Raw genomic sequence first — 16,887 nt, forward strand, 5'->3', positions numbered from 1 at the left:
ACACACACACACACAGACACACACACACTGTCACACTCACAACACAGCACTCTCACTGGGTCTCCAGCAGAGCCATCAACACTTGGAACTGCCCTAACATATTCACAAATGTGGTCCCGACACACACATACAGAAGAAACACACACAAACACCCATCGAATTTTTCTTATAGGCATACAGACTGGTTTCCTGCAAACACACACACAGACACGCACACACACTGTCACACTCACAACACACACTCACACTGGATATCCAGCAAACTCATGAACACTTGGAACTGCCCTCACACACTCACAAATGTGGATCTGAAACACAATACGCAAGAACACACAAATACACCCATCGACTTTTTCATACAGGCATACACAATGGTAACCCGAAAACACACACACACACACACACACACACACACTGTCACACTCGCAACACAGCACTCACACTGGGCCTCGGCAGAGCCATCAACACTTGGAACTGCCCTAACATACTCACAAACGTTTTCCTGACACACGCATACACAAGAAACACACACAAACACCCATGGAATTTTTCTTACAGGCGTACACAGGGGGTTCGGAAACACACACAGACACACACACACTATCACACTCACAACACAGCACTCACACTGGGTCTCCAACACAGCCGTCAACACTTGGAACTGCTTTAACATAATCACAAACATGGTCCTGACACACACATATACAAATAACACACACAAACACCCATCGACTTTTTCTTGCAGGCATACACAATGGTTTCCTGCAAACACACACACACACACACACACACAAAAGGCACACTCACGACAGAGCACTCACATTGGATCTCCAGCAGAGCCATGAACACTTGGAATTACCTTAACATATTCACAAACGTGGTCCCGAAACACACATGCAGAAGAAACACACAAAAACACCCTACGACTTTTTCTTACAGACATACACAATGGTATCCAGCAAAACACACACACACACACACAGACACTATCACACGCACAACACAGCACTCACACTGGGTCCCCGGCATAGCCATCAACAGTTGGAACTGCCCTAACATACTCACAAACGTGGTCCCGACACACACATACACAAGAAACACACACAAACTCCCATGGACTTTTACTTACAGTCATGCACAATGGTTTCCGCAAACACACACACACACACACACTATCACACTCACAACACAGCATTCACACTGGCACTTGAATCTGCCCTAACATACAAACGAACGTGGTCCCGACACACACATACAGAAGAAACACACACAAACACCCATCAACATTTTGTTACAGGGAGACAGAGTGGGGTTTCCCCAAACACACACACACACACACACACACACACTGTCACACTAACAGCACAGTACGCACACTGGACCTCGGCAGAGCCATCAACACTTGGAACTGCCCTAACATACTCACAAACGTTTCACCGACACACACATACACAAGAATCACACACAAACACCCATCGACTTTTTCTTACAGGCATACACAACGGTTTCCCGTGAACACACACACACACAGTCACACTTACAACACAGCACTCACAATGGGTATCCAGCAGAACCATCAACACTTGGAACTGCCTTAAAATATTGACAAATGTGGTCGCGACACACACATACACATGAAACTCACACAAACATCCATCGACTTATTCTTACAGGAATACACAATGTTTTCCCGCCAACACAAACACACACAGAAACACACACTGCCACACTCACAACACAGCATTCACACTGGCGCTTGGAACTGCCACAACATACTCACATACGTGGTCTCGACACACACATACACAAGAAACACACACAAACACCCATCGACTTTTTCTTAGAAGCATACACTGTGGGGTTCCCCCAAACACACACACACACACAGACACACACACACTATCACACTCACAACACAGCACTCTCACTGGGTCTCCAGCAGAGCCATCAACACTTGGAACTGCCCTAACATATTCACAAATGTGGTCCCGACACACACATACAGAAAAAACACACACAAACACCCATCGAATTTTTCTTATAGGCATACAGACTGGTTTCCTGCAAACACACACACAGACACGCACACACACTGTCACACTCACAACACACACTCACACTGGATATCCTGCAAACTCATGAAGACTTGGAACTGCCCTCACACACTCACAAATGTGGATCTGAAACACAATACGCAAGAACACACAAATACACCCATCGACTTTTTCATACAGGCATACACAATGGTTACCCGAAAACACACACACACACACACACACTGTCACACTCACAACACAGCACTCACACTGGTCCTCGGCAGAGCCATCAACACTTGGAACTGCCCTAACATACTCCCAAACGTTTTCCCGACACACACATACACAAGAAACGCACACAAACACCCATCGACTTTTTCTTACAGGCATACACAACGGTTTCCCTTGAACACACACACACACAGTCACACTTACAACACACCACTCACAATGGGTATCCAGCAGAACCATCAACACTTGGAACTGCCTTAAAATATTGACAAATGTGGTCGCGACACACACATACACATGAAACTCACACAAACATCCATCGACTTATTCTTACAGGCATACACAATGTTTTCCCGCCAACACAAACACACACAGAAACACACACTGCCACACTCACAACACAGCATTCACTCTGGCGCTTGGAACTGCCACAAAATACTCTCATACGTGGTCCCGACACACACATACACAAGAAACACACACAAACACCCATCGACTTTTTCTTAGAAGCATACACTGTGGGGTTCCCCCAAACACACACACACACACAGACACACACACACTGTCACACTCACAACACAGCACTCTCACTGGGTCTCCAGCAGAGCCATCAACACTTGGAACTGCCCTAACATATTCACAAATGTGGTCCCGACACACACATACAGAAGAAACACACACAAACACCCATCGAATTTTTCTTATAGGCATACAGACTGGTTTCCTGCAAACACACACACAGACACGCACACACACTGTCACACTCACAACACACACTCACACTGGATATCCAGCAAACTCATGAACACTTGGAACTGCCCTCACACACTCACAAATGTGGATCTGAAACACAATACGCAAGAACACACAAATACACCCATCGACTTTTTCATACAGGCATACACAATGGTAACCCGAAAACACACACACACACACACACACACACACACTGTCACACTCGCAACACAGCACTCACACTGGGCCTCGGCAGAGCCATCAACACTTGGAACTGCCCTAACATACTCACAAACGTTTTCCTGACACACGCATACACAAGAAACACACACAAACACCCATGGAATTTTTCTTACAGGCGTACACAGGGGGTTCGGAAACACACACAGACACACACACACTATCACACTCACAACACAGCACTCACACTGGGTCTCCAACACAGCCGTCAACACTTGGAACTGCTTTAACATAATCACAAACATGGTCCTGACACACACATATACAAATAACACACACAAACACCCATCGACTTTTTCTTGCAGGCATACACAATGGTTTCCTGCAAACACACACACACACACACACAAAAGGCACACTCACGACAGAGCACTCACATTGGATCTCCAGCAGAGCCATGAACACTTGGAATTACCTTAACATATTCACAAACGTGGTCCCGAAACACACATGCAGAAGAAACACACAAAAACACCCTACGACTTTTTCTTACAGACATACACAATGGTATCCAGCAAAACACACACACACACACACAGACACTATCACACGCACAACACAGCACTCACACTGGGTCCCCGGCATAGCCATCAACAGTTGGAACTGCCCTAACATACTCACAAACGTGGTCCCGACACACACATACACAAGAAACACACACAAACTCCCATGGACTTTTACTTACAGTCATGCACAATGGTTTCCGCAAACACACACACACACACACTATCACACTCACAACACAGCATTCACACTGGCACTTGAATCTGCCCTAACATACAAACAAACGTGGTCCCGACACACACATACACAAGAAACACACACAAACACCCATCAACATTTTGTTACAGGGAGACAGAGTGGGGTTTCCCCAAACACACACACACACACACACACACACTGTCACACTAACAGCACAGTACGCACACTGGACCTCGGCAGAGCCATCAACACTTGGAACTGCCCTAACATACTCACAAACGTTTCACCGACACACACATACACAAGAATCACACACAAACACCCATCGACTTTTTCTTACAGGCATACACAACGGTTTCCCGTGAACACACACACACACAGTCACACTTACAACACACCACTCACAATGGGTATCCAGCAGAACCATCAACACTTGGAACTGCCTTAAAATATTGACAAATGTGGTCGCGACACACACATACACATGAAACTCACACAAACATCCATCGACTTATTCTTACAGGCATACACAATGTTTTCCCGCCAACACAAACACACACAGAAACACACACTGCCACACTCACAACACAGCATTCACACTGGCGCTTGGAACTGCCACAACATACTCACATACGTGGTCTCGACACACACATACACAAGAAACACACACAAACACCCATCGACTTTTTCTTAGAAGCATACACTGTGGGGTTCCCCCAAACACACACACACACAGACACACACACACTATCACACTCACAACACAGCACTCTCACTGGGTCTCCAGCAGAGCCATCAACACTTGGAACTGCCCTAACATATTCACAAATGTGGTCCCGACACACACATACAGAAAAAACACACACAAACACCCATCGAATTTTTCTTATAGGCATACAGACTGGTTTCCTGCAAACACACACACAGACACGCACACACACTGTCACACTCACAACACACACTCACACTGGATATCCTGCAAACTCATGAAGACTTGGAACTGCCCTCACACACTCACAAATGTGGATCTGAAACACAATACGCAAGAACACACAAATACACCCATCGACTTTTTCATACAGGCATACACAATGGTAACCCGAAAACACACACACACACACACACACACACACACTGTCACACTCGCAACACAGCACTCACACTGGGCCTCGGCAGAGCCATCAACACTTGGAACTGCCCTAACATACTCACAAACGTTTTCCCGACACACACATACACAAGAAACGCACAGAAACACCCATCGACTTTTTCTTACAGGCATACACAACGGTTTCCCTTGAACACACACACACACAGTCACACTTACAACACACCACTCACAATGGGTATCCAGCAGAACCATCAACACTTGGAACTGCCTTAAAATATTGACAAATGTGGTCGCGACACACACATACACATGAAACTCACACAAACATCCATCGACTTATTCTTACAGGCATACACAATGTTTTCCCGCCAACACAAACACACACAGAAACACACACTGCCACACTCACAACACAGCATTCACTCTGGCGCTTGGAACTGCCACAAAATACTCTCATACGTGGTCCCGACACACACATACACAAGAAACACACACAAACACCCATCGACTTTTTCTTAGAAGCATACACTGTGGGGTTCCCCCAAACACACACACACACACACAGACACACACACACTGTCACACTCACAACACAGCACTCTCACTGGGTCTCCAGCAGAGCCATCAACACTTGGAACTGCCCTAACATATTCACAAATGTGGTCCCGACACACACATACAGAAGAAACACACACAAACACCCATCGAATTTTTCTTATAGGCATACAGACTGGTTTCCTGCAAACACACACACAGACACGCACACACACTGTCACACTCACAACACACACTCACACTGGATATCCAGCAAACTCATGAACACTTGGAACTGCCCTCACACACTCACAAATGTGGATCTGAAACACAATACGCAAGAACACACAAATACACCCATCGACTTTTTCATACAGGCATACACAATGGTAACCCGAAAACACACACACACACACACACACACACTGTCACACTCGCAACACAGCACTCACACTGGGCCTCGGCAGAGCCATCAACACTTGGAACTGCCCTAACATACTCACAAACGTTTTCCTGACACACGCATACACAAGAAACACACACAAACACCCATGGAATTTTTCTTACAGGCGTACACAGGGGGTTCGGAAACACACACAGACACACACACACTATCACACTCACAACACAGCACTCACACTGGGTCTCCAACACAGCCGTCAACACTTGGAACTGCTTTAACATAATCACAAACATGGTCCTGACACACACATATACAAATAACACACACAAACACCCATCGACTTTTTCTTGCAGGCATACACAATGGTTTCCTGCAAACACACACACACACACACACACACAAAAGGCACACTCACGACAGAGCACTCACATTGGATCTCCAGCAGAGCCATGAACACTTGGAATTACCTTAACATATTCACAAACGTGGTCCCGAAACACACATGCAGAAGAAACACACAAAAACACCCTACGACTTTTTCTTACAGACATACACAATGGTATCCAGCAAAACACACACACACACACACACAGACACTATCACACGCACATCACAGCACTCACACTGGGTCCCCGGCATAGCCATCAACAGTTGGAACTGCCCTAACATACTCACAAACGTGGTCCCGACACACACATACACAAGAAACACACACAAACTCCCATGGACTTTTACTTACAGTCATGCACAATGGTTTCCGCAAACACACACACACACACACTATCACACTCACAACACAGCATTCACACTGGCACTTGAATCTGCCCTAACATACAAACAAACGTGGTCCCGACACACACATACAGAAGAAACACACACAAACACCCATCAACATTTTGTTACAGGGAGACAGAGTGGGGTTTCCCCAAACACACACACACACACACACACACTGTCACACTAACAGCACAGTACGCACACTGGACCTCGGCAGAGCCATCAACACTTGGAACTGCCCTAACATACTCACAAACGTTTCACCGACACACACATACACAAGAATCACACACAAACACCCATCGACTTTTTCTTACAGGCATACACAACGGTTTCCCGTGAACACACACACACACAGTCACACTTACAACACAGCACTCACAATGGGTATCCAGCAGAACCATCAACACTTGGAACTGCCTTAAAATATTGACAAATGTGGTCGCGACACACACATACACATGAAACTCACACAAACATCCATCGACTTATTCTTACAGGCATACACAATGTTTTCCCGCCAACACAAACACACACAGAAACACACACTGCCACACTCACAACACAGCATTCACACTGGCGCTTGGAACTGCCACAACATACTCACATACGTGGTCTCGACACACACATACACAAGAAACACACACAAACACCCATCGACTTTTTCTTAGAAGCATACACTGTGGGGTTCCCCCAAACACACACACACACACAGACACACACACACTATCACACTCACAACACAGCACTCTCACTGGGTCTCCAGCAGAGCCATCAACACTTGGAACTGCCCTAACATATTCACAAATGTGGTCCCGACACACACATACAGAAGAAACACACACAAACACCCATCGAATTTTTCTTATAGGCATACAGACTGGTTTCCTGCAAACACACACACAGACACGCACACACACTGTCACACTCACAACACACACTCACACTGGATATCCAGCAAACTCATGAACACTTGGAACTGCCCTCACACACTCACAAATGTGGATCTGAAACACAATACGCAAGAACACACAAATACACCCATCGACTTTTTCATACAGGCATACACAATGGTTACCCGAAAACACACACACACACACACACACACTGTCACACTCACAACACAGCACTCACACTGGTCCTCGGCAGAGCCATCAACACTTGGAACTGCCCTAACATACTCCCAAACGTTTTCCCGACACACACATACACAAGAAACGCACACAAACACCCATCGACTTTTTCTTACAGGCATACACAACGGTTTCCCTTGAACACACACACACACAGTCACACTTACAACACACCACTCACAATGGGTATCCAGCAGAACCATCAACACTTGGAACTGCCTTAAAATATTGACAAATGTGGTCGCGACACACACATACACATGAAACTCACACAAACATCCATCGACTTATTCTTACAGGCATACACAATGTTTTCCCGCCAACACAAACACACACAGAAACACACACTGCCACACTCACAACACAGCATTCACTCTGGCGCTTGGAACTGCCACAAAATACTCTCATACGTGGTCCCGACACACACATACACAAGAAACACACACAAACACCCATCGACTTTTTCTTAGAAGCATACACTGTGGGGTTCCCCCAAACACACACACACACACAGACACACACACACTGTCACACTCACAACACAGCACTCTCACTGGGTCTCCAGCAGAGCCATCAACACTTGGAACTGCCCTAACATATTCACAAATGTGGTCCCGACACACACATACAGAAGAAACACACACAAACACCCATCGAATTTTTCTTATAGGCATACAGACTGGTTTCCTGCAAACACACACACAGACACGCACACACACTGTCACACTCACAACACACACTCACACTGGATATCCAGCAAACTCATGAACACTTGGAACTGCCCTCACACACTCACAAATGTGGATCTGAAACACAATACGCAAGAACACACAAATACACCCATCGACTTTTTCATACAGGCATACACAATGGTAACCCGAAAACACACACACACACACACACACTGTCACACTCGCAACACAGCACTCACACTGGGCCTCGGCAGAGCCATCAACACTTGGAACTGCCCTAACATACTCACAAACGTTTTCCTGACACACGCATACACAAGAAACACACACAAACACCCATGGAATTTTTCTTACAGGCGTACACAGGGGGTTCGGAAACACACACAGACACACACACACTATCACACTCACAACACAGCACTCACACTGGGTCTCCAACACAGCCGTCAACACTTGGAACTGCTTTAACATAATCACAAACATGGTCCTGACACACACATATACAAATAACACACACAAACACCCATCGACTTTTTCTTGCAGGCATACACAATGGTTTCCTGCAAACACACACACACACACACACAAAAGGCACACTCACGACAGAGCACTCACATTGGATCTCCAGCAGAGCCATGAACACTTGGAATTACCTTAACATATTCACAAACGTGGTCCCGAAACACACATGCAGAAGAAACACACAAAAACACCCTACGACTTTTTCTTACAGACATACACAATGGTATCCAGCAAAACACACACACACACACACAGACACTATCACACGCACAACACAGCACTCACACTGGGTCCCCGGCATAGCCATCAACAGTTGGAACTGCCCTAACATACTCACAAACGTGGTCCCGACACACACATACACAAGAAACACACACAAACTCCCATGGACTTTTACTTACAGTCATGCACAATGGTTTCCGCAAACACACACACACACACACTATCACACTCACAACACAGCATTCACACTGGCACTTGAATCTGCCCTAACATACAAACAAACGTGGTCCCGACACACACATACACAAGAAACACACACAAACACCCATCAACATTTTGTTACAGGGAGACAGAGTGGGGTTTCCCCAAACACACACACACACACACACACACACACTGTCACACTAACAGCACAGTACGCACACTGGACCTCGGCAGAGCCATCAACACTTGGAACTGCCCTAACATACTCACAAACGTTTCACCGACACACACATACACAAGAATCACACACAAACACCCATCGACTTTTTCTTACAGGCATACACAACGGTTTCCCGTGAACACACACACACACAGTCACACTTACAACACAGCACTCACAATGGGTATCCAGCAGAACCATCAACACTTGGAACTGCCTTAAAATATTGACAAATGTGGTCGCGACACACACATACACATGAAACTCACACAAACATCCATCGACTTATTCTTACAGGCATACACAATGTTTTCCCGCCAACACAAACACACACAGAAACACACACTGCCACACTCACAACACAGCATTCACACTGGCGCTTGGAACTGCCACAACATACTCACATACGTGGTCTCGACACACACATACACAAGAAACACACACAAACACCCATCGACTTTTTCTTAGAAGCATACACTGTGGGGTTCCCCCAAACACACACACACACACACACAGACACACACACACTATCACACTCACAACACAGCACTCTCACTGGGTCTCCAGCAGAGCCATCAACACTTGGAACTGCCCTAACATATTCACAAATGTGGTCCCGACACACACATACAGAAAAAACACACACAAACACCCATCGAATTTTTCTTATAGGCATACAGACTGGTTTCCTGCAAACACACACACAGACACGCACACACACTGTCACACTCACAACACACACTCACACTGGATATCCTGCAAACTCATGAAGACTTGGAACTGCCCTCACACACTCACAAATGTGGATCTGAAACACAATACGCAAGAACACACAAATACACCCATCGACTTTTTCATACAGGCATACACAATGGTAACCCGAAAACACACACACACACACACACACACACACACTGTCACACTCGCAACACAGCACTCACACTGGGCCTCGGCAGAGCCATCAACACTTGGAACTGCCCTAACATACTCACAAACGTTTTCCCGACACACACATACACAAGAAACGCACAGAAACACCCATCGACTTTTTCTTACAGGCATACACAACGGTTTCCCTTGAACACACACACACACAGTCACACTTACAACACACCACTCACAATGGGTATCCAGCAGAACCATCAACACTTGGAACTGCCTTAAAATATTGACAAATGTGGTCGCGACACACACATACACATGAAACTCACACAAACATCCATCGACTTATTCTTACAGGCATACACAATGTTTTCCCGCCAACACAAACACACACAGAAACACACACTGCCACACTCACAACACAGCATTCACTCTGGCGCTTGGAACTGCCACAAAATACTCTCATACGTGGTCCCGACACACACATACACAAGAAACACACACAAACACCCATCGACTTTTTCTTAGAAGCATACACTGTGGGGTTCCCCCAAACACACACACACACACACAGACACACACACACTGTCACACTCACAACACAGCACTCTCACTGGGTCTCCAGCAGAGCCATCAACACTTGGAACTGCCCTAACATATTCACAAATGTGGTCCCGACACACACATACAGAAGAAACACACACAAACACCCATCGAATTTTTCTTATAGGCATACAGACTGGTTTCCTGCAAACACACACACAGACACGCACACACACTGTCACACTCACAACACACACTCACACTGGATATCCAGCAAACTCATGAACACTTGGAACTGCCCTCACACACTCACAAATGTGGATCTGAAACACAATACGCAAGAACACACAAATACACCCATCGACTTTTTCATACAGGCATACACAATGGTAACCCGAAAACACACACACACACACACACACACACACACTGTCACACTCGCAACACAGCACTCACACTGGGCCTCGGCAGAGCCATCAACACTTGGAACTGCCCTAACATACTCACAAACGTTTTCCTGACACACGCATACACAAGAAACACACACAAACACCCATGGAATTTTTCTTACAGGCGTACACAGGGGGTTCGGAAACACACACAGACACACACACACTATCACACTCACAACACAGCACTCACACTGGGTCTCCAACACAGCCGTCAACACTTGGAACTGCTTTAACATAATCACAAACATGGTCCTGACACACACATATACAAATAACACACACAAACACCCATCGACTTTTTCTTGCAGGCATACACAATGGTTTCCTGCAAACACACACACACACACACACACACAAAAGGCACACTCACGACAGAGCACTCACATTGGATCTCCAGCAGAGCCATGAACACTTGGAATTACCTTAACATATTCACAAACGTGGTCCCGAAACACACATGCAGAAGAAACACACAAAAACACCCTACGACTTTTTCTTACAGACATACACAATGGTATCCAGCAAAACACACACACACACACACACAGACACTATCACACGCACATCACAGCACTCACACTGGGTCCCCGGCATAGCCATCAACAGTTGGAACTGCCCTAACATACTCACAAACGTGGTCCCGACACACACATACACAAGAAACACACACAAACTCCCATGGACTTTTACTTACAGTCATGCACAATGGTTTCCGCAAACACACACACACACACACTATCACACTCACAACACAGCATTCACACTGGCACTTGAATCTGCCCTAACATACAAACAAACGTGGTCCCGACACACACATACAGAAGAAACACACACAAACACCCATCAACATTTTGTTACAGGGAGACAGAGTGGGGTTTCCCCAAACACACACACACACACACACACACTGTCACACTAACAGCACAGTACGCACACTGGACCTCGGCAGAGCCATCAACACTTGGAACTGCCCTAACATACTCACAAACGTTTCACCGACACACACATACACAAGAATCACACACAAACACCCATCGACTTTTTCTTACAGGCATACACAACGGTTTCCCGTGAACACACACACACACAGTCACACTTACAACACAGCACTCACAATGGGTATCCAGCAGAACCATCAACACTTGGAACTGCCTTAAAATATTGACAAATGTGGTCGCGACACACACATACACATGAAACTCACACAAACATCCATCGACTTATTCTTACAGGCATACACAATGTTTTCCCGCCAACACAAACACACACAGAAACACACACTGCCACACTCACAACACAGCATTCACACTGGCGCTTGGAACTGCCACAACATACTCACATACGTGGTCTCGACACACACATACACAAGAAACACACACAAACACCCATCGACTTTTTCTTAGAAGCATACACTGTGGGGTTCCCCCAAACACACACACACACACAGACACACACACACTATCACACTCACAACACAGCACTCTCACTGGGTCTCCAGCAGAGCCATCAACACTTGGAACTGCCCTAACATATTCACAAATGTGGTCCCGACACACACATACAGAAGAAACACACACAAACACCCATCGAATTTTTCTTATAGGCATACAGACTGGTTTCCTGCAAACACACACACAGACACGCACACACACTGTCACACTCACAACACACACTCACACTGGATATCCAGCAAACTCATGAACACTTGGAACTGCCCTCACACACTCACAAATGTGGATCTGAAACACAATACGCAAGAACACACAAATACACCCATCGACTTTTTCATACAGGCATACACAATGGTTACCCGAAAACACACACACACACACACACACACTGTCACACTCACAACACAGCACTCACACTGGTCCTCGGCAGAGCCATCAACACTTGGAACTGCCCTAACATACTCCCAAACGTTTTCCCGACACACACATACACAAGAAACGCACACAAACACCCATCGACTTTTTCTTACAGGCATACACAACGGTTTCCCTTGAACACACACACACACAGTCACACTTACAACACACCACTCACAATGGGTATCCAGCAGAACCATCAACACTTGGAACTGCCTTAAAATATTGACAAATGTGGTCGCGACACACACATACACATGAAACTCACACAAACATCCATCGACTTATTCTTACAGGCATACACAATGTTTTCCCGCCAACACAAACACACACAGAAACACACACTGCCACACTCACAACACAGCATTCACTCTGGCGCTTGGAACTGCCACAAAATACTCTCATACGTGGTCCCGACACACACATACACAAGAAACACACACAAACACCCATCGACTTTTTCTTAGAAGCATACACTGTGGGGTTCCCCCAAACACACACACACACACAGACACACACACACTGTCACACTCACAACACAGCACTCTCACTGGGTCTCCAGCAGAGCCATCAACACTTGGAACTGCCCTAACATATTCACAAATGTGGTCCCGACACACACATACAGAAGAAACACACACAAACACCCATCGAATTTTTCTTATAGGCATACAGACTGGTTTCCTGCAAACACACACACAGACACGCACACACACTGTCACACTCACAACACACACTCACACTGGATATCCAGCAAACTCATGAACACTTGGAACTGCCCTCACACACTCACAAATGTGGATCTGAAACACAATACGCAAGAACACACAAATACACCCATCGACTTTTTCATACAGGCATACACAATGGTAACCCGAAAACACACACACACACACACACACTGTCACACTCGCAACACAGCACTCACACTGGGCCTCGGCAGAGCCATCAACACTTGGAACTGCCCTAACATACTCACAAACGTTTTCCTGACACACGCATACACAAGAAACACACACAAACACCCATGGAATTTTTCTTACAGGCGTACACAGGGGGTTCGGAAACACACACAGACACACACACACTATCACACTCACAACACAGCACTCACACTGGGTCTCCAACACAGCCGTCAACACTTGGAACTGCTTTAACATAATCACAAACATGGTCCTGACACACACATATACAAATAACACACACAAACACCCATCGACTTTTTCTTGCAGGCATACACAATGGTTTCCTGCAAACACACACACACACACACACAAAAGGCACACTCACGACAGAGCACTCACATTGGATCTCCAGCAGAGCCATGAACACTTGGAATTACCTTAACATATTCACAAACGTGGTCCCGAAACACACATGCAGAAGAAACACACAAAAACACCCTACGACTTTTTCTTACAGACATACACAATGGTATCCAGCAAAACACACACACACACACACAGACACTATCACACGCACAACACAGCACTCACACTGGGTCCCCGGCATAGCCATCAACAGTTGGAACTGCCCTAACATACTCACAAACGTGGTCCCGACACACACATACACAAGAAACACACACAAACTCCCATGGACTTTTACTTACAGTCATGCACAATGGTTTCCGCAAACACACACACACACACACTATCACACTCACAACACAGCATTCACACTGGCACTTGAATCTGCCCTAACATACAAACAAACGTGGTCCCGACACACACATACACAAGAAACACACACAAACACCCATCAACATTTTGTTACAGGGAGACAGAGTGGGGTTTCCCCAAACACACACACACACACACACACACACACTGTCACACTAACAGCACAGTACGCACACTGGACCTCGGCAGAGCCATCAACACTTGGAACTGCCCTAACATACTCACAAACGTTTCACCGACACACACATACACAAGAATCACACACAAACACCCATCGACTTTTTCTTACAGGCATACACAACGGTTTCCCGTGAACACACACACACACAGTCACACTTACAACACAGCACTCACAATGGGTATCCAGCAGAACCATCAACACTTGGAACTGCCTTAAAATATTGACAAATGTGGTCGCGACACACACATACACATGAAACTCACACAAACATCCATCGACTTATTCTTACAGGCATACACAATGTTTTCCCGCCAACACAAACACACACAGAAACACACACTGCCACACTCACAACACAGCATTCACACTGGCGCTTGGAACTGCCACAACATACTCACATACGTGGTCTCGACACACACATACACAAGAAACACACACAAACACCCATCGACTTTTTCTTAGAAGCATACACTGTGGGGTTCCCCCAAACACACACACACACACACACAGACACACACACACTATCACACTCACAACACAGCACTCTCACTGGGTCTCCAGCAGAGCCATCAACACTTGGAACTGCCCTAACATATTCACAAATGTGGTCCCGACACACACATACAGAAAAAACACACACAAACACCCATCGAATTTTTCTTATAGGCATACAGACTGGTTTCCTGCAAACACACACACAGACACGCACACACACTGTCACACTCACAACACACACTCACACTGGATATCCTGCAAACTCATGAAGACTTGGAACTGCCCTCACACACTCACAAATGTGGATCTGAAACACAATACGCAAGAACACACAAATACACCCATCGACTTTTTCATACAGGCATACACAATGGTTACCCGAAAACACACACACACACACACACACACTGTCACACTCGCAACACAGCACTCACACTGGTCCTCGGCAGAGCCATCAACACTTGGAACTGCCCTAACATACTCCCAAACGTTTTCCCGACACACACATACACAAGAAACGCACACAAACACCCATCGACTTTTTCTTACAGGCATACACAACGGTTTCCCTTGAACACACACACACACAGTCACACTTACAACACACCACTCACAATGGGTATCCAGCAGAACCATCAACACTTGGAACTGCCTTAAAATATTGACAAATGTGGTCGCGACACACACATACACATGAAACTCACACAAACATCCATCGACTTATTCTTACAGGCATACACAATGTTTTCCCGCCAACACAAACACACACAGAAACACACACTGCCACACTCACAACACAGCATTCACTCTGGCGCTTGGAACTGCCACAAAATACTCTCATACGTGGTCCCGACACACACATACACAAGAAACACACACAAACACCCATCGACTTTTTCTTAGAAGCATACACTGTGGGGTTCCCCCAAACACACACACACACACAGACACACACACACTGTCACACTCACAACACAGCACTCTCACTGGGTCTCCAGCAGAGCCATCAACACTTGGAACTG

Source organism: Ursus arctos, chromosome Y (genome assembly GCF_023065955.2).
Source record: "Ursus arctos isolate Adak ecotype North America chromosome Y, UrsArc2.0, whole genome shotgun sequence".
Lineage (NCBI taxonomy): Eukaryota > Metazoa > Chordata > Mammalia > Carnivora > Ursidae > Ursus > Ursus arctos.